Source organism: Phyllobates terribilis, unplaced genomic scaffold (genome assembly GCF_046119375.1).
Source record: "Phyllobates terribilis strain yellow unplaced genomic scaffold, ASM4611937v1 Scaffold_7__3_contigs__length_470593459, whole genome shotgun sequence".
Classification (NCBI taxonomy): Eukaryota; Metazoa; Chordata; class Amphibia; order Anura; family Dendrobatidae; genus Phyllobates; species Phyllobates terribilis.
The window spans coordinates 166,934,118-166,952,985 of record NW_027362767.1 but is presented as its reverse complement, the minus strand read 5'-3'; positions in this window follow the sequence as shown (position 1 = coordinate 166,952,985).

The following is an 18,868-nucleotide window of genomic DNA, read 5'->3' as shown; positions in this document are numbered from 1 at the left end:
AGTCGCCCTAATGCTTATCCTTGTCGGCCTAGCGAAAACATTTGTCGTCCTAGTGCTAACCTTAGTTGTCCTAACTCCAATATTAGACATCCTAGCGGTAACCCTAGTCGTCCTAACTCTAACCACAGTCGTCCTAACTCTAACCCCAGTCATCCTAGCGCTAACCCCAGTCATCCTAGCGCTAACCTCAGTCATCCTAGCGCTAACCCCAGTCGTCCTAGCGCTAACCCTTTCGTCCTAACGCTAACCCTAGTCGTTCTAATGCTAACCCTACTCACCCTAACCCTAACACTAGTCATCCTAACGATAACCCTAGGCGTCCTAATGCCAACCCTAGTAGTCATAGCGCTAACCCTTGTAGTCCTAGCGCTAACCCTAGTTGTCCTAATGCTAACACTAGTCGTTCTTGCGCTATCCCTACTTTTCCTAGCGCTAACCCTAGTCATCCTAGCGGTAACCCTAGTTGTTCTAGCAGCTCTAACTCTAGTTATCCTAACTCTAAACCTAGTCAACCTAACGTTAACCCTTGTCGTCCTAACTCTAAAACTAGTAGTCATAGCACTAACCCTTGACACTAAGCGCTAACCCTAGTCATCCTAACCCTAACCCTAGTCATCCTCATACTAACCCTAGTCGTCCTTGCGCTAATCCTAGTCGTCCTAACGCTAACCCTAGTTGTCCTAACTCTAACCCTAGTCGTCCTACCTCTAACTATAGTAGACATAGCGCCAACCCTAGTCGTCCTAACGCTAACCCCAGTCATCCTATCACTAACCCTAGTCATCCTACCGCTAACTCTAGTCGTCATAGCGCTAACCCTAGTTGTCCTAACGCTATCCCTAGTCGTCCTAAAGCTAACACTAGTCGTCCTAGCGCTAAACCTAGTCGCCCTAACGCTAACCCTAGTCGTCCCAGCGCTAAACTTAGTCGCCCCAATGCTAATCCTAGTCATTCTAACGGTAACCCTAGTCGTCGTAGCGCTAACCCTAGTTGTCCTAACGCTAACACTAGTCGTCCTAACACTAACCCTAGTCGTTCAAGCGCTATCCATAGTATTCCTAGCGTTAACCCTAGTCATCCTAGCGCTAACCCTAGTTGTTCTAGCGCTAACCCTAGTCATCCTAATGCTAACCTTAGTAGTCATAGCGCTAACCCTTGTAGTCCTATTGCTATACCTAGTCGTCCTAACGCTAACCCTAGTCATCATTGCACTAACCCTAGTCATCCTAGCGCTAAGCCTAGTCATCCTTAGTCTAACCCTAGTCGCCCTAATGCTTACCCTAGTCATCCTAGTGCTAACCTTAGTTGTCCTAAAGCTCACCCTAGTTGTCCTAACTCCAATCCTAGTCGTCCTAGCGGTAACCCTAGTTGTCCTAGCACTAGCCCTAGTCATCCTAACTCTAACCCTCGTCATCCCATCCTAAAGCTAACCCAGTCGTCCTAGCACGAAACCTAGTCGTTCTAATGCTAACCCTAGTCACCCTAACGCTAAACCTAGTAGTCCTAGCGCTAAACCTAGTCATCCTAACGCTAACACTAGCCGTCTTAACGCTAACCCTAGTCATCCAAGCGCTAACCCTAGTCGTCCTACCACTAACCCAGTCGTCCTAAGTCTAACCCTAGTCGTTCTACCGCTAGCCCTAGTCGCCAAAGCGCTAACCCTAGTCGTCCTAACTCAATCCCTAGTCGTTCTAACGCTTACCCAGTCGTCCTAAATCTATCCCTAGTCGTCCTAACGCTAACCCTAGTCGTCCAAATATTATCCAAACTCGTCTTAGCTCTAACCCTAGTCATCCTAGCTCTAACCCTAGTCACCATAGAGCTAACCCTAGTCGTCCAAGCGCTAACCCTAGTCATCATAGCGCTAACCCTAGTTGTCCTAGCGCTAACCCTATTCGTCCTAATGCTATCCATAGTCATCCTTGTCATCCAAGCGCTATACCTAGTCATCCTAACTCAAGCCCTAGTCATCCTAACGCTAACCCTAGTCACCCTAACGCTAAACCTAGTAGTCCTAGCGCTAAACCTAGTCATCCTAACGCTAACACTAGCCGTCTTAACGCTAACCCTAGTCGTCCAAGCGCTAACCCTAGTCTTCCTAACTCTAACCCTAGTCGTCCTACCGCTAACCCTAGTCATCATAGCGCTAACCCTAGTTGTCCTAGCGCTAACCCTATTCGTCCTAATGCTATCCATAGTCATCCTTGTCATCCAAGCGCTATACCTAGTCATCCTAACTCAAGCCCTAGTCATCCTAACGCTAACCCTAGTCACCCTAGCGCTAACCCTAGTCGTCCTAATGCTAACCATAGTCGCCATAGCGCTAACTTTAGTTGTTCTAATGCTAACAGTAGTCGTACTAACGCCAACCCTTGTCATCCCAAAGCTAACCCTAGCTGTCCTAGCGCTAACCCTAGTCATTCTAGCGCTTACCCTAGATTTCCTAGCGCTAGACCTTGTCATCATAGTGCTAACCCTAGTCGTCCTAACGCTAACCCTAGTCGTCCTAACGCTAACCCTAGTCGTCCTAACGCTAACCCTAGTAGTAATAACGCTAACCCTAGTCGTAATATTTTAACCCTAATCGTCCTAATGCTAACCCTAGTAGTCATAGCGCTAACCCTTGTAGTCATAGCGCTAACCCTTGTAGTCCTAGCGCTAACCCTAGTCATCCTAGTGCTAACCCTAGTCATCCAAGAGCTAACCCTAGTCGCCCTAGTGCTAACCCTAGTCGCCCTAGCGCTAACCCTAGTCGCCCTAGCGCTAACCCTAGTCGCCCTAGCGCTAACCCTTGTCGCCCTAGCGCTAACCCTAGTCGCCCTAGCGCTAACCCTAGTCACCCTAGCGCTAACCCTAGTCGCCCTAGCGCTAACCCTAGTCGCCCTAGCGCTAACCCTAGTCGCCCTAGCGCTAACCCTAGTCGTCCTAGCAGTAACCCTAGTCGTCCTAGCGCTAACCCTAGTTGTCCTAACTCCAATCCTAGTCGTACTAGCGGTAACCCTAGTTGTCCTAGCACTAACGCTAGTCGTTCTAACTCTAACCCTAGTCTTCCTAACGCTAACCCCAGTCGTCCTAGCGCTAACCCTAGTCGTCCTAGTACTAACCCTCGTCATCCTATCGCTAACCCTAGTCATTTTAATGCTAACCCTTGTCACCCTAACCCTAACCCTAGTCGTCCTAACGATAACCCTAGTTATCCTAATGCTAACCATAGTAGTCATAGCGCTAACCCTTGTAGTCCTAGCGCTATCCCTAGTCGTCCTAACGCTAACCCTAGTCGTTCTAGCGCTATACCTAGTTTTCCTAGTGCGAACCCTAGTCATCCTAGCGCTAACCCTAGTTGTTCTAGTGGTAACCCTAGTCGTCCTAACGCTAACCCTAGTAGTCATAGCGCTAACCCTTGTAGTCCTAGCCCTAACCCTAGTCGTCCTAACGATAACCCTAGTCGTCATAGCGCTTACCCTAGTCATCCTAGCGCTAACCATAGTCATCCTAAGTCTAACCCTAGTCGCCCTAATGCTTACCCTAGTCGTCCTAGCGCAAACCCTTGTCATCCCAGTGCTAACCTTAGTCGTCCTAACGCTCACCCTAGTTGTCCTAACTCCAATCCTAGTCGTCCTAGCGGTAACACTAGTTGTCCTAGCACTAACCCTAGTCATCCTAACTCTAACCCTAGTCATCCTAACGCTAACCCCAGTCGTCCTAGCGCTAACCCTAGTCATCCTAGCACTAACCCTAGTCGTCCTAGCGCTAATCCTAGTCGTCCTAAGTCTAACCCTTGTCACCCTAGTGCTAACCCTAGTCATCCTTGTGCTAACCTTAGTCGTCCTAACTAGTTTTGAACCACCCTCGTGGTGTTCGAGTTCAGTTCGTCGAACACCCGTATGTTCACCGAACTGTTCGTCGAACTGTTCGTCGAACACCTTCGAACACCGTTAAAACCAGTGGCAGGCAAACAAAAACACATAGAAACACATGGAAAACACATAGAAAACACTTCAAAGGTGTCCAAAAGCTGACAAACTGTTCAGAAGACACAACTAACACATGGAAAAGTGACAAGTACATATACAGTACAGACCAAAAGTTTGGACACACCTTCTCATTTAAAGATTTTTCTGCATTTTCATGACTATGAAAATTGTACATTCACACTGAAGGCATCAAAACTATGAATTAACACATGTGGAATTATATACTTAACAAAAAAGTGTGAAACAACGGAAAATATGTCTTATATTCTAGGTTCTTCAAAGTAGCCACCTTTTGCTTTGATGACGGCTCTTGGCATTCTCTTGATGAGCTTCAAGAGGTAGTCACCGGAAATGGTCTTCGAACAATCTTGAAGGAGTTCCCAGAGATGCTTAGCACTTGTTGGCCCTTTTGCCTTCACTCTGCGGTCCAGCTCACCCCAAACCATCTCGATTGGGTTCAGGTCTGGTGACTGTGGAGGCCAGGTCATCTGGCCTAGCACCCCATCACTCTCCTTCTTGGTCAAATAGCCCTTACATAGCCTGGAGGTGTGTTTGGGGTCATTGTCCTGTTGAAAAATAAATGATGGTCCAACTAAACGCAAACCGGATGGAATAGCATGCCGCTGCAAGATGCTGTGGTAGCCATGCTGGTTCAGTATGCCTTCAATTTTGAATAAATCCCCAACAGTGTCACCAGCAAAGCACCATCACACCTCCTCCTCTATGCTTCACGGTAAGAACCAGGCATGTAGAGTCCATCCGTTCACCTTTTCTGAGTCGCACAAAGACACGGTGGTTGGAACCAAAGATCTCAAATTTGGACTCATCAGACCAAAGCACAGATTTCCACTGGTCTAATGTCCATTCCTTGTGTTCTTTAGCCCAAACAAGTCTCTTCTGCTTGTTGCCTGTCCTTAGCAGTGGTTTCCTAGCAGCTATTTTACCATGAAGGCCTTTTGCACAAAGTCTCCTCTTAACAGTTGTTGTAGAGATGTGTCTGCTGCTAGAACTCTGTGTGGCATTGACCTGGTCTCTAATCTGAGCTGCTGTTAACCTGCAATTTCTGAGGCTGGTGACTCGGATAAACTTATCCTCAGAAGCAGAGGTGACTCTTGGTCTTCATTTCCTGGAGCGGTCCTCATGTGAGCGAGTTTCTTTGTAGCGCTTGATGGTTTTTGCAACTGCACTTGGGGACACTTGCAAAGTTTTCCCAATTTTTCGCACTGACTGACCTTCACTTCTTAAAGTAATGATGGCCACTCGTTTTTCTTTACTTAGCTGCTTTTTTTCTTGCCATAATACAAATTCTAACTGTCTATTCAGTAGGACTATCAGCTGTGTATCCACCAGAGTTCTGCACAACACAACTGATGGTCCCAACCCCATTTATAAGGCAAGAAATCCCACTTATTAAACCTGACAGGGCACACTTGTGAAGTGAAAACCATTTCCGGTGACTACCTCTTGAAGCTCATCAAGAGAATGCCAAGAGTGTTTCAAAGCAGTCATCAAAGCAAAAGGTGGCTACTTTGAAGAACCTAGAATACAAGACATATTTTCAGTTGTTTCACACTTTTTTGTTAAGTATATAATTCCACATGTGTTAATTCATAGTTTTGATGCCTTCAGTGTGAATGTACAATTTTCATAGTCATGAAAATACAGAAAAATCTTTAAATGAGAAGGTGTGTCCAAACTTTTGGTCTATACTGTAGTCATGCGAAAAGAAAAGAGGTGGAGGAGTAAAAGGAGGGGAAGACACAGATATAGGCATGTCATGCCCTTCTAAAATCAAGAAAGGCTGGATTAAAACTCTAAAATCAGCCTACCAACACCCAGATGTCGTGACAAGAAAATTAAAAAAATAAATATCTTTAGGTAGAATGGCGGTTCCATTCAGAACACTTTCCTTACAAGACGTAGTGGTATCCCCGTTGTGAGTTGTGCCAAAAACGGAACCCAATACATTCGGACTAATCCACCATTTGTCATATCCAAGGGGCAGGTCCGTAAACGACAACATCGACGCGGAACCAAGTACAGTAGTATATAATGTACATCCTTTGACAAGGCAATCAGGCAGATCAAGAAGTTGGGAAGGGTCACCCTAATGGCCAAAACAGACATTGATGCGGCGTTCCGGTTACTTACAACCTGTGCCTCCGAATAGTGTCCACCTATTGGGCTGCTTCTGGGAAGGAACATAATATATAGATCGCTGTTTGCCCATGGAGTGCTCCAGATCCTGCTCACTATTTAAGGCGTTTAGTTGCTTCCTCGAATGGGTTGTAATGAACGTTTCTAAGGGGGCACATATTATCCATTACCTCGACAACTTCTTATGCCTGGGCCCAAAAGATTCGCCACAGTGTGAATACAAGCGGTAGTCCACCTGTGAGAAGGAGAGAGCTGGAGGGAGAGTCGACACAAGAGAGCCAAGGGGTTAGATGGAGAATGGAAGAAGGAAAGAGGGCGTAAGGGAGTACAGTGGAAGGCCGACCTGAGCTCCTCCATGTTCCTGCTGGGCGGGGAACAGCCCTGGGAAGAAAAGCCACTAGTGCATCCCTTTGAGGTTACTGGCGCGAGCGGGCAGAGGGACTATGCTGGAGTGCGAAGCCGACACGGCCAGTCCGCTCCTGCCCGTGCGACCTCCGTGTCACCGGGTTTGTGCCAGAGCCGCGGTGGACCCTGACGGCCAGCCCCCTCTCCCAATACTGCTGACTGTCCGCTGGTGGGTCGAGCCCCCCCCGCGGAGGGGGGGGTAACATCTGCAGAAGAAAGACCATCTTCCAGCCAAGCTAAGATGTCTACTTCTTTTCGTGGACAGTGTGATATGATCCCTTTCTTACGGACATGCCCATCGCTACAAATTCCAGATGAGGCACAAAAACAGCAGGTGCTTCAACGGATATCAAGTGCTCCTTCAAGTGGGCTCTCCTCCACCTCAACTTCAACATCACAAATACTCCAGTCCTCAGAGGTGTCACCCCAATCGCACTTGCTTCCTCACATCTCCCAAGTCTCCAGCTGCCCGTCTGAGTATGGGGTAACACAGATGGTTGAGTCTGCACAGCTGTTTACTCATACTATAGCCTGGGAAACGGAGGTCTGCTCCAGAGCTTCTGTTAATCCAGACGAGGAAATGATCTGCACTGATGCCCAGAACCTTAATGAGTCGGATCCAGGACCAGATGAAGAAGGTTCTGAGGATAATGTAGACCCTCGTTTCCAAACTGTAACTCCTGTTGGTGGAGACAATGATGAAGACGATGATGAGACTCAAATACCTGATTGGAGCGACAACTTGACTTTTTGGTCACGGTAGGAAGAGGTTGGCTCTGAGGACGACGGGTGTGAGAACACACAGGGTGATTGTTAGAACTCTCCTGTTAGGTTTTTTCTAGTTTGCTGGTCACATGACCATTTTTGCCTCTTTAATCCGGCTCCGCCCTCCTGGCCTTGCTGGACTTCATTGTATTTTCTACTCTTGAGCTAGCTTGGTACTCTGTTACCTTTCTCTGTTAGTTTTGCTAGGTCTTCTGACCTCTATGTTCTATATTGTGTGTTTGTCTTTACTGCTACAATTTCTGCTAGGAGGTGTCCAACTTTATCCCAGTCCCTAGTTCTTGTAGGGATCCCTCCCTTGCATCTATAGGTCTTCGTACAGACTAGCCTAGGACTTTAGCGGGTCTGATCGCAGGATCAGGTTCCCCGTTACATCGTAGGGATCCAGTTTAGTTCTATTGTAGGGACAGATCTCCTGTCTTTCCTTAGTGCTTGTAGCAGATCATAACAGTAAGTCCAGCCCAAAAAATTTCTCTAAGGAAAGACCTCCAGTTTCCATCATGGTCTCGGTTCAAGATTTGGCTCAACGCTTGCAGGGACTCTCTCTGGAGGTGGCCGAGCTCCAACAACACGTGAGTAGCTGCCCTGGAGCACATTTTGTAGAGCCAAAGGTACGTCTGCCTGATCTATTTTTTGGTGAACAACAAGATTTTTTTTCTTTTAAAAATGCTTGTTTATTGTATTTTCGTTTAAGACCCGGATCCTCTGGTGATGAATCACAGCGCATAGGGATCATAATGTCACTTTTGCGCAAGGATCCTCAGGGATGGGCTTTTTCTCTCCAACCTAGTGATCCGTGCTTTAGATCAGTGGATAGTTTTTTTTCTGCTTTGGGTTTGTTGTACGATGATCCTGATCGTGTCTCACCTGCTGAGTCTGAATTGAGACGTTTGAGGCAGGGATCAGGTAATGTGGAAAAATATTGTTCTCACTTCCGTCGGTGGTCTGCCCAGGTGGGGTGGAACGATTCAGCTTTGAAAAGTTTGCTTCTTGCGGGGCTAGGTGAAAGGGTTAAAGATTTGCTGATTGCTTATCTCACACCTGGAAACTTGCAGGAGGCTATGCAATTAGCTATACGGGTGGACAGGAGACTGCGTGCAAGGGTTAATGAGAGTAAATCCTCTGCCATATCAGCTCAAAGTCTTGAGAGGGTCTGTGCTGACAAAGGAGAGCCGATGGAGATTGGGGCGATGACACCCCGCTCTCAGGAAAAAGACCACAGGTTTTCTGAAGGTTTGTGCTTCTATTGTGGAAATTCTGGTCATTTTATTAAGAACTGTGTGCTTCGTATGAACAAAGAAAAAAAAATGGTCAGTTATGCCCGTATTGCCTGTTTAAATTCTAAGGGGGTATTCCTATCTGCTACTACCGCTGCTCAGGAAGAATTAATTGAATTTCGGGTATTTGTGGATTGTGGTTCTACTCTGAATGTGATTGATGGGGGATTCTTGGAAAAACTTACATTAAAACCTAAACCTTTGTCATCCCCTATTGCTGTGGTTTCTGTTGATGGCTCTCCCTTGAAGAGTGTTACTCTGTGAGTTTCCCCTCACTATTAATGGTGTTCATCAAGAGAATTTGGATTTGGTAGTATTGAATAATTTGCCTTCTCCAGTAATATTGTCATGATTGTGTCGCCACGAAGACCGCCACGATTGCACAGCCTGACTTCTCGCAGCTGTGTTTTTGGTGTTTTGTGCTTTTCGGCAGTGAGGGAGTTAACTCTCTCTCTCTGTGCTAGACAAGGTCCAGCCACGCCCAGCTGCAATCAATTCTGCAGTAGTGAGATTCCTTATTATGTCTGCTGATCTGTTAGGGAAGTTGTCGGTGAAAGCATTTCATGCAGACTAACAGAGCGGATCGTGGTATTTTGGAGTTCTAAGCTAAGTGTATTGGGAGTGGTTTTTCCCTTCCTCGCTTTATCATTTATCTCCTTTCCCATTGGTGTTCCCTCTGTTGTTGTTGTGTAGTTTTTGTATGCAAGGTGGTTTTGGTTTTACCCTTGTACTGTCTCGTTCATCTAAGTACTGAGTGTTGGCATATTATTACCTGTCCCCTTTTGTTGTGATCGGGGTCCTTCTCAGGACTAGATTACTTAGGTGCAGGGATCCTCAGGAGGTAGGGGTTACACTGGCGGCCTGGACCTCTGTACCTTTAACAGTACCTCCAGGTAGAGGGATTAGTCAGGGCCCCAGCTTAGGGTCAGCTTAGGCCCCCTACCTCCAGTACACAGAGACAGCGTGACAAATATTGGGGTTGCCCTGGTTAAAATTGCATAATCCTGTACTGGATTGGTCTACCAATGAAATTAAGTTCTGGAGCCCTAAATGTTATGACAAGTGTTGTAACGGACTTATTGCTGTGGTGGAAAAAGGGGAATTACCTGTACCTCTTTAGGATTTTTGGAGAGTTTTTTCTGAGGAGGAGTCACAAATTTTGCCTTCCCATAGAGACTATGATTGTACCACTGAATTTGTCCCTGGAGCGACTCTTCCTAAAAGTCGTTTATTTAATCTTACTATTCCTGAGAGGCTTTGGAGGAAAACATACAGACAAGCTTGGCCGCCGGTCACATTAGGCCTTCCAAGTCTCCTGTGGCTGTTGGATTTTTTTTTGTTAAAAAAAAAGATGGCGGTTTACATCCTTGTCTGGACTTTCGTGAGATTAATAAAATTACTGTACGCAATCCTTACCCACTGCCATTGTTTCCTGATTTGTTGAACCAGTTAGTGGGGGCCAAGTGGTTCTCTAAAATTGATCTCCGGGGGGCATACAATTTGTTGCGCATGAAGGAGGGTGATGAATGGAAGACTGCTTTTAACACTCCTGTGGGTCATTTTGATAATCTGGTTATGCCTTTTGGTCTCACCAATGCTCCAGCATTTTTTCAGAATCTTATTAATGACATCCTTAGACCTTTGATCGGCAAAAATGTGGTTGTGTATTTGGATGACATTCTGATTTATTCGCCTGATCTGGAGTCTCATTGGCGGAGCGTACGTGAGGTTTTACAGTTATTATTGGACAATTTGCTTTTTGCTAAGCTAGAGAAATGTGAGTTCGCTGTACAGAGAATTCGTTTTTTGGGTTACATTATCTCCAGTGAAGGTTTTCAGATGGACCCGGTGAAAGTTCAAGCTGTGCAGGAATGGGCTAGGCCTATTGGTTTGAAATCGATACAGAGGTTTTTGGGTTTCGCCAATTATTACAGAAAATTCATAAAAAATGTTTCTATTATTGTCAAACCACTGACCGATCTCACCAGGAAAGGTGCTAATACGGTTCAGTGGACTTCTGAGGCCATTGAAGCTTTTGTGTTTCTAAAGGAGAGGTTCACCTCTTCTCCCATCCTTATGCAGCCTGATGTGACTAAGCCGTTTTTGGTTGAGGTTTATGCTTCTTCTGTGGGGGTTGGTGCGGTGTTGTCTCAGGAAAGCAAGGATGGAGTACATCCCTGTGCCTTTTTTTCAAAAAATTTTTCTGAGACTGAACTTAATTACGATATTGGTAATCGGGAATTGCTGGCTATAAAACTTGCATTTGAACACTGGCGTCATCTCTTGGAAGGTGCTGAATTTCCCATTCAGGTTTTCACTGATCATAAAAATCTCATCTATCTTGATGCTGCCAAGCGCTTGAATACCCGTCAGGCTAGGTGGGCACTTTTTTTCTCGCGGTTTAATTTTTCCGTTACTTACTAGAGATGAGCGTTGTTCGACTCGAACTGTTCGCCAATCTCAAATTCGAGCTGTTTTGGGCGGTGTTCGAGTTGTTCGACGAACCTGAACGATTTGAGAAAAATTCGGCTGTTTGAGGTCATGTTCGATAACTGTTCGTGCACCAAAATCATAACTGGATTTTTTCTCAGTAATGATGAAAATTAATGTTAATACGCAGTTTGAGTGTACAGCGGGGTGGGGGGAGGGGCAGGGGATGGATCTCTGCAGGAACAATGAAGATCTCCATTTTTTTTTCTCTTTCCCGCATTTGCAGTGGGGAGGTGCAATCTGTCAGCCTATCAGCAGCGCACACACGGAGCGAAGTGCTTTTTTTCACACAAGCAAGGGCATGTGTCATTGGCAGTGTATGTCACATGTCCTTGCCCTATAAGACCAAGCCATTTTCCCCGTCGCCACCATTTTCTCACTGCTGCAGCTGCGTGTTAGACGGCACCGCTGTTGCTGTGTGCGCTATACCTTGTTAATTTCAAGCCAATTTTCGCACAAATCTACAGATAGCTTGGGAGTAGGGAATAGTTGTGATTGCAGTCGTTTTAAGGACTAGGTTACAGCATTTTCTACGACTTTTATCAGGCAGGTCTGTGCTCTTAAATAGATAGATTGTGGGAGTAAAGACTAATTGTAATTGCAGTCCTTTTCAGGACTAGGTTACATCAGTTCCTATCAGTTTTTGCCAGGCAGGTCTGTGCCAGTGCTGTGCAAGTTTTTTTCACAGCATTTGGCTGAATCTAGCAAAGCTAATCCTTTTTGGCCTATTGCAGAGTGTGTTAGTCAGTGGAGTAGCCTATCTGTGCTGCAAGAGATACCACCTGTGTATAGAATACCAATTTTTTTACTGCACCTAGTGAAGTAAAATCTTTTGGGCATAGCATCGTTCTATTAGTCCATCTATACTGACCTCCATCAGGTTGCAAATTGAATATAATTTTTTTCTGCATCTAGCTCTGAAAAAATATTTGGCCTTCTAGCAGTGTGTGGGACTTTCTCTATTAGTCCATCTATACTGACCTCCATCAGGTTGCAAATTAAAAATAATTCTTTGTCTGCATCTAGCTCTGAAAAAATATTTGGTCTTCTAGCAGTGTGTGGGACTTTCTCTATTAGTCCATCTATACTGACCTCCATCAGGTTGCAAATTCAAAATAATTTTTTGTCTGCATCTAGCTCTGAAAAAATATTTGGCTTTCTAGCAGTGTGTGGGACTTTCTCTATTAGTCCATCTATACTGACCTCCATCAGGCTGCAAACTGAATATAATTTTTTGTCTGCATCTAGCTCTGAAAAAATATTTGGCCTTCTAGCAGTGTGTGGGACTTTCTCTATTAGTCCATCTATACTGACCTCCATCAGGCTGCAAACTGAATATAATTTTTTTCTGCATCTAGCTCTGAAAAAATATTTGGCCTTCTAGCAGTGTGTGGGACTTTCTCTATTAGTCCATCTATACTGACCTCCATCAGGTTGCAAATTAAAAATAATTTATATCTGCATCTAGCTCTGAAAAAATATTTGGCCTTCTAGCTGTGCGTGGGACTTGTTCTATTAGTCCATCTATACTGACCTCCATCAGGTTGCAAATTGAATATAATTTTTTTCTGCATCTAACCCAGCCAATAGTTTTGGCCTAATACCACAGTTTGGCCACTCAGCTCTGCTCGGTTCCCATCCATTGTTTTTTTGTGCAAACAACTCCAGAGTTGTGAATTAGTTAACCACCAAAATGAGTGGAAAAAGGCCTGCTACTGGTGGAAAGGGGAATAGGCGTGTTGGGAAGGGGAAAAAAGGTTGTGTCCGTGGGGTAGGTGTTAAAGCAACAGTAACATCTGCAGAAGAAAGACCATCTTCCAGCCAAACTAAAATGTCTACTTCTTTTAGCGGACAATGTGATAAGATCCCTTTCTTACAGCCACGCCAATCGCTACAAATTCCAGATGAGGCACAAAAACAGCAGGTGCTTCAACGGATATCAAGTGCTCCTTTAAGTGGGCTCTCCTCCACATCAACTTCAACATCACAAATACTCCAGTCCTCAAAGGTGTCACCCCAATCGCACTTGCTTCCTCACAGCTCCCAAATCTCCAGCTGCCCGTCTGAGTATGAGGTAGAACAGATAGTTGAGTCTGCAGAGCTGTTTACTCATACTATAGCCTGGGAATCAGAGGTCGACTCCAGCGCTTCTGTGAATCCAGACGAGGAAATGATCTGCACTGATGCCCAGAATCTTTATGAGTCGGATCCAGGACCAGACGCAGAAGGTTCTGACCATAATGTAGACCCTCATTCCCAAACTGTAACTCCTGTTGGTGGAGACAATGAGGAAGACGATGATGAGACTCAAATACCTGATTGGAGCGACAACTTTAGTTTTTTGTCAGGGCAGGAACAGGTTGGCTCTGAGGAGGACGGGTGTGATAACGCACAGGGTGATGATGATGAGGTTGGAGATCCCACTTACTGTCAACCCACAGTCAGCCAAGAGATGAGGTCAGCAGAGGAGGTGGAGGAAGATGCTAGTGACGACGAGGTCAGGTTGTGCCTTCCTGGACAGAGACGTAGTACTGGAACACGTCAACAACTGCATTCTCAAACACAACTCTGCCTCTCACCACAAGTCGTGGTGGCTCTTCAGATCGCATGGGTGCTAAGCCTTGCATAGCCTGGGCATTTTTTCAGATCGATAAAGATGACCCAACTCATGTTATCTGTAACATTTGTCAGCAAAAGCTAAGTAGAGGCCAAAAAATACATAGTTTGAGTACTTCATGCATGAACCGACACATGGACATGAAGCATAAGTTGCAGTGGGAAGCTCAGTGTGCTACAATGCGGCCTAGCCGGCCGGGCCAACCACCGTCTGCCATATCTTGTGCATCCGCGGCCTCTTCATCCTCTGTGACTGGGGGCACAGCAGTCACACCTGTTTTGGGGCGCAGACCTGCCACCTCTTTACCCGCAACAGCCAGCGTGATTGGCAGGTCATCATTTTCTTTGGAGGTGATAACACCAGCTGGTGTTGAGCGCTGTCCGACATCGATAGCACCACCTTTGGATCAAGGCAACCTAACATGTCCGCCTGCATCTTCCTCACAGATCGGCAGTTTGCCTGGGACACCCTTATCAACCCCGTCTAAGCACAATAGCCAGCCCTCGGTCCCTCAGATGTGGACAAGTAAAAGACCATTTCCTCCTAGCCATGAGAAAGCTAAGAGGTTGAATTTCACCATCTGCAAGCTCTTGGCTACAGAAATGCTGCCTTTCCGCCTGGTGGACACAGAGGATTTTCGAGACCTTATGTCCGTCGCAGTGCCCCAGTACCAGATGCCCAGTCGGCACTACTTCTCAAAGAAAGGTGTGCCTGCGCTCCACCATCATGTCGCACACAACATCACCGCTTCTTTGAGAAACTCTGTGTGTGACAGGGTGCATTTCACCACAGACACTTGGACGAGTAGGCATGGACAGGGGCGTTACATGTCGCTGACTGGGCACTGGGTAACTATGGTGACAGCAGGACAAGGGGCTGCTGTCCAAGTCTTGCCGTCCCCACGAGTTGTGCGTCAATCCTCTTTATGTCAAAGTTCCTCCACTGCTTCTGCCTCCTCAACCTCCTCTCGGTCTTCCACCTGCACCCAAAGCCTGTCTGGTCATGCCACAAGCTTTCTAACTGCGCAGAAGGGATCCTGCACACCTCCTTACTATGCTGGCAGTAGGGCTCAACGTCATCAGGCGGTTTTTACTTTGAAATGTCTGGGAAATGTGAGTCTCACAGCTGAGGAGTTGTGGTCAGCTCTGGAGAACCAATTTCATGAATGGTTGTCTCCACTGGACCTGAAACCAGGGAAGGCCGTGTGCGACAATGCTGCAAACCTGGGTGCGGCCCTTCGCCGGGGCAATGTCACACACGTGCCTTGTATGACTCACGTGTTGAACCTGGTTGTCCAGCAATTTTTAGCTCACTTTCCCAGACTAGATGGCCTTCTGCAGAGGGCACGGTCGCTGTGTGCTCACTTCCACCGTTCGCATCCCACAGCTCAGCGACTTACATCTCTACAGAAGTCGTTGGGCCTGCCAATTCACCGGCTAAAATGCGATGTGCCTACCCGGTGGAATTCAACTCTGCACATGTTGCAGCGACTGTGGCAGCACCGACAAGCCCTGGTGCAATACGTTCTGACGTATAGCCTGGGCCAACGAGATCCAGAGGTGGGGCAAATCACGCTGGAGGAGTGGTCTCAGATCAGGGACCTATGCACCCTTCTGCACAGTTTTGAAATGGCGACGAAGATGTTTAGTGCTGACGATGCCATTATCAGCATGACTATTCTGATGATTTACATGCTGGAGCACATGTTAAACAGAATTCAGAGTCAGGTGGTGGCACAAGAGGAGGTGGAGGAAGTAGAGGAGGAGGAGTTGTATGCGGAAGGGCTAACATCTGCAAGGTCCAGACGGTCGGCAGCACCAAGGGGGCAGGCATGCGAGGGTGGGGGAGATGGTTTTACCAGGGCGCATGGTAGCAGCCAAACTAGTGAGGAAGGTGCAGGAGCCCAGGAAGAAGTGGAGGACGAACTGATGGAAGATTCATCAGATGAGGGAGACCTTGATCACATTTCTGTTGTGCGAGGTTGGGGGGAGAGGACAGAGGAAGGAAGCATGATTGTTACCTCGCCACCAACACAACAGGGACTTGGTGCTCCTGGATGCGCAACACACATGAGTGCCTTCTTGCTGCACTACCTGCAACATGACCCTCGAATTGTGAGAATTAGAAATAATCCTGACTACTGGGTTGCCACACTGTTAGATCCCCGGTACAAAAGTAAATTTGCAGAAATTATTCCTGCCATAGAAAGGGATGCACGCATGCAGGAGTATCAGCAGAGACTGTTGCAGAATCTTACATGTGCTTTTCCACAAAACAACAGTGGTGCACGTAGTGAATCTCACAGTTCCAACTTGCCAACCGTGGGACCGTCAAGTGTTCAGCACTCAAACCGTAACAGAACCAAAGTATCTGCTGGTAACATAAATTTTGCGGAATCATTTCACCACTTTTTTAGCCCATCCTTTGCAAGGCCACAGGAGACAAGAAGTCTGACACATAGTCAACGCCTAGAGACGATGGTACAGGAGTATCTCCAAGTAAACATTGAAGCCATGACTGTGTCACTGGACCCTTGCTCTTTTTGGGCTTCCAATCTGGATAAATGGCCGGAGCTAGCCACTTACGCCTTGGAGATCTTGTCATGCCCCGCAGCCAGCGTTCTGTCTGAACGTGTGTTCAGCGCTGCTGGTGGTGTGCTGACAGATAAGCGCACACGGCTCTCCACTGATAATGTAGACAGACTCACGTTCATAAAGATGAACAAATCATGGATCCGAAACGACTTTTCTACCCCTGTGTCATCCTGGGGAGAGTAAAAGCTTGATGATTGCATAAAATCACCCTACCAACTGTTTTAAGCTATCAAATTACTAATCATGTTTATCTGTATCTTGGCTGGAAAATAATTTGGGCTTTGTAGCAGTGTGCAGCACTGATCCTATTAGGCCATCTATACTAAGCTCCACCAGATTTAAAATTAATAATAATTTGTAGCTGCATCTAGCCCGGAAAATAATTTTGGGGCTCCGAGATGCGCAAGACACATAAGTGCCTTCTTGCTGCACTACCTGCAACATGACCCTCATATTGTCAGAATCCGAAGTAATCATGACTACTGGGTTGCCACACTCTTAGATCCCCCAAACTTTTCGATCAACCTTTTCATTTTAATAAAGACCAAAAAAATGGTCATTTTTGAAATTATAAGCATTAGCAGGTTATTAGAAACTGAAATCAAACAGTTTTCAACTCAAAACTTTATTCTAGGTGATGTTACATTTTCACATAGGACCCCTTGTTCGAAAGGAGCTTCTGAAGTCTCTCGTCCATTGAATTTGTCAGGTTTTGGATGGTTTCTGCTTCAATTGTTTTGCATGAGGACAGAATACCCTCCCAGAGCTGTTGCTTAGATGTGAACTGCCTCCCGCCATCATAGACACTCCTTTTGATGATGCTCCAGAGGTTCTGAATGGGGTAGAGGTCAGGGGAGCATGGGGGTCACACCATAAGTTTGTCCCCTTTTATGCTCATATCAGCCAGAGATGCAGATGTTTTATGTGCAGCATGAGATGGTGCATTATCATGCAAAAAAATGATCTTGCTGTGAAATACACGGTTCTTCTTCTTGAACCATGGCAGGAAGTGCTGTTTGAGAAAATCCACATATATTATGGAGTTCATCTTTAGCGCCTTCAGGGATCCTAAAGGGGCCGACAATCTCTCTCCCCATGATTCCAACCCAAAACATTACTCCACCTCCTCCTTGTTGGCGCTGTAGCCGTGTTTGCGTGGGGTATCCATCAACCATCCATCCTCCACTCCATCCATCTGGACCATCAAGCGCTGCACGGCACTCATCCGTGAACAAAGCAGTTTTGAAATCAGTCTTCATGTAATGTTTGGCCCACTGGAGCCGTTTCTGCTTGTGTGAAGTGGATAGAGGAGGTCGACAGGATGGCGTATGCACAGCTGCAAACCTCTGAAGGACCCTGCATCTTGTTGTTCGGGGGACGTTGGAGGCACCAGCAGCTTCAAAAACTTGTCTGCTGCTATGACAAGGCTTTTTTGCCGCTGCTCTTTTAACCTGACGTAATTGCCTGTAGGAAAGAGTCCTCAATTTGCCCTTATCAGCACGCACACGTGTGTACTGTGAATCAGCTACATACTTCTTGATTGCCAAGACACTTCATCCTGATCATCGCACAATGTTGATTGTAGTCATGCCTTGACCTAAACACTCCACAATTTGTTGCTTCTCAGCAGCCGACACATCCTTTTTCTTTCCTATTTTGGCAGAAAATGTAGGCTGCTTAATAATGTGAGACAGCCTTCTTAAGTAGTCTTGCCTTTCGTTGGACACACCTGCCAAACTAATTAGCACAGGTGTCTGCAATTGCTTACAGTGATATAAAGAGCCCTGACACACATCACCATCAATGAGTTTAACTGACAAACAAACAAATTCTTCCCTTATCACTCCTGAACACTTTTTGCATAATAATTTGGAACACAGTGTACATGTGCTTTTCCACAAAACACCAATGGTTCACGTAGTGAATCTTACAGTTCTAACTTGCCAACTGTGGTCTGTATGGAGTTGTTCAATAAAGGGCCCAAAATTAAGATAACATAGATGGGAGAGGTCTCTATGAATAGGAATTCCTAAGTATTTGATACCCTGTGAGGGCCAGGCAAAGGGAAAGTTGGACTGGATTTAATCCTATATGGATTTGGGGAGGGAGACATCGAGGGCCTCAGACTTCGCTGCATTGATTTTAAAATTTGACCATGTAACAAAGTGATCTATTTCAGCCATAACAGCATGGATGGATATATGTGATTGAGTGATATATACTAGGACATCATCAGCAAATAGAGAGCACTTGTACTCGGTGCCTCCCACCTCAATCCACCTAATATTGGGGTTATGGCGAATTGATGAGAGCAGGTGCTCCGTCACTAGGATGTATAAGAGAGGGGACAGAGGACATCCCTGCCTTGTCCCATTGGTGATTGTAAAACCTACAAAAGACAAAAATATATCTCATACCCTACCATCATTATATATAAATGTAAAGCAAAGTTGCATAATAAATATAGGGTACTTAGTGAACTATTTTTGATCAAAAAAAGTTTACAAGCCGTCCCACCAGCTTGGTTTTGCTTCCTTTTGCTAGTGTGAACATGCTCCTATTTCTTGCATG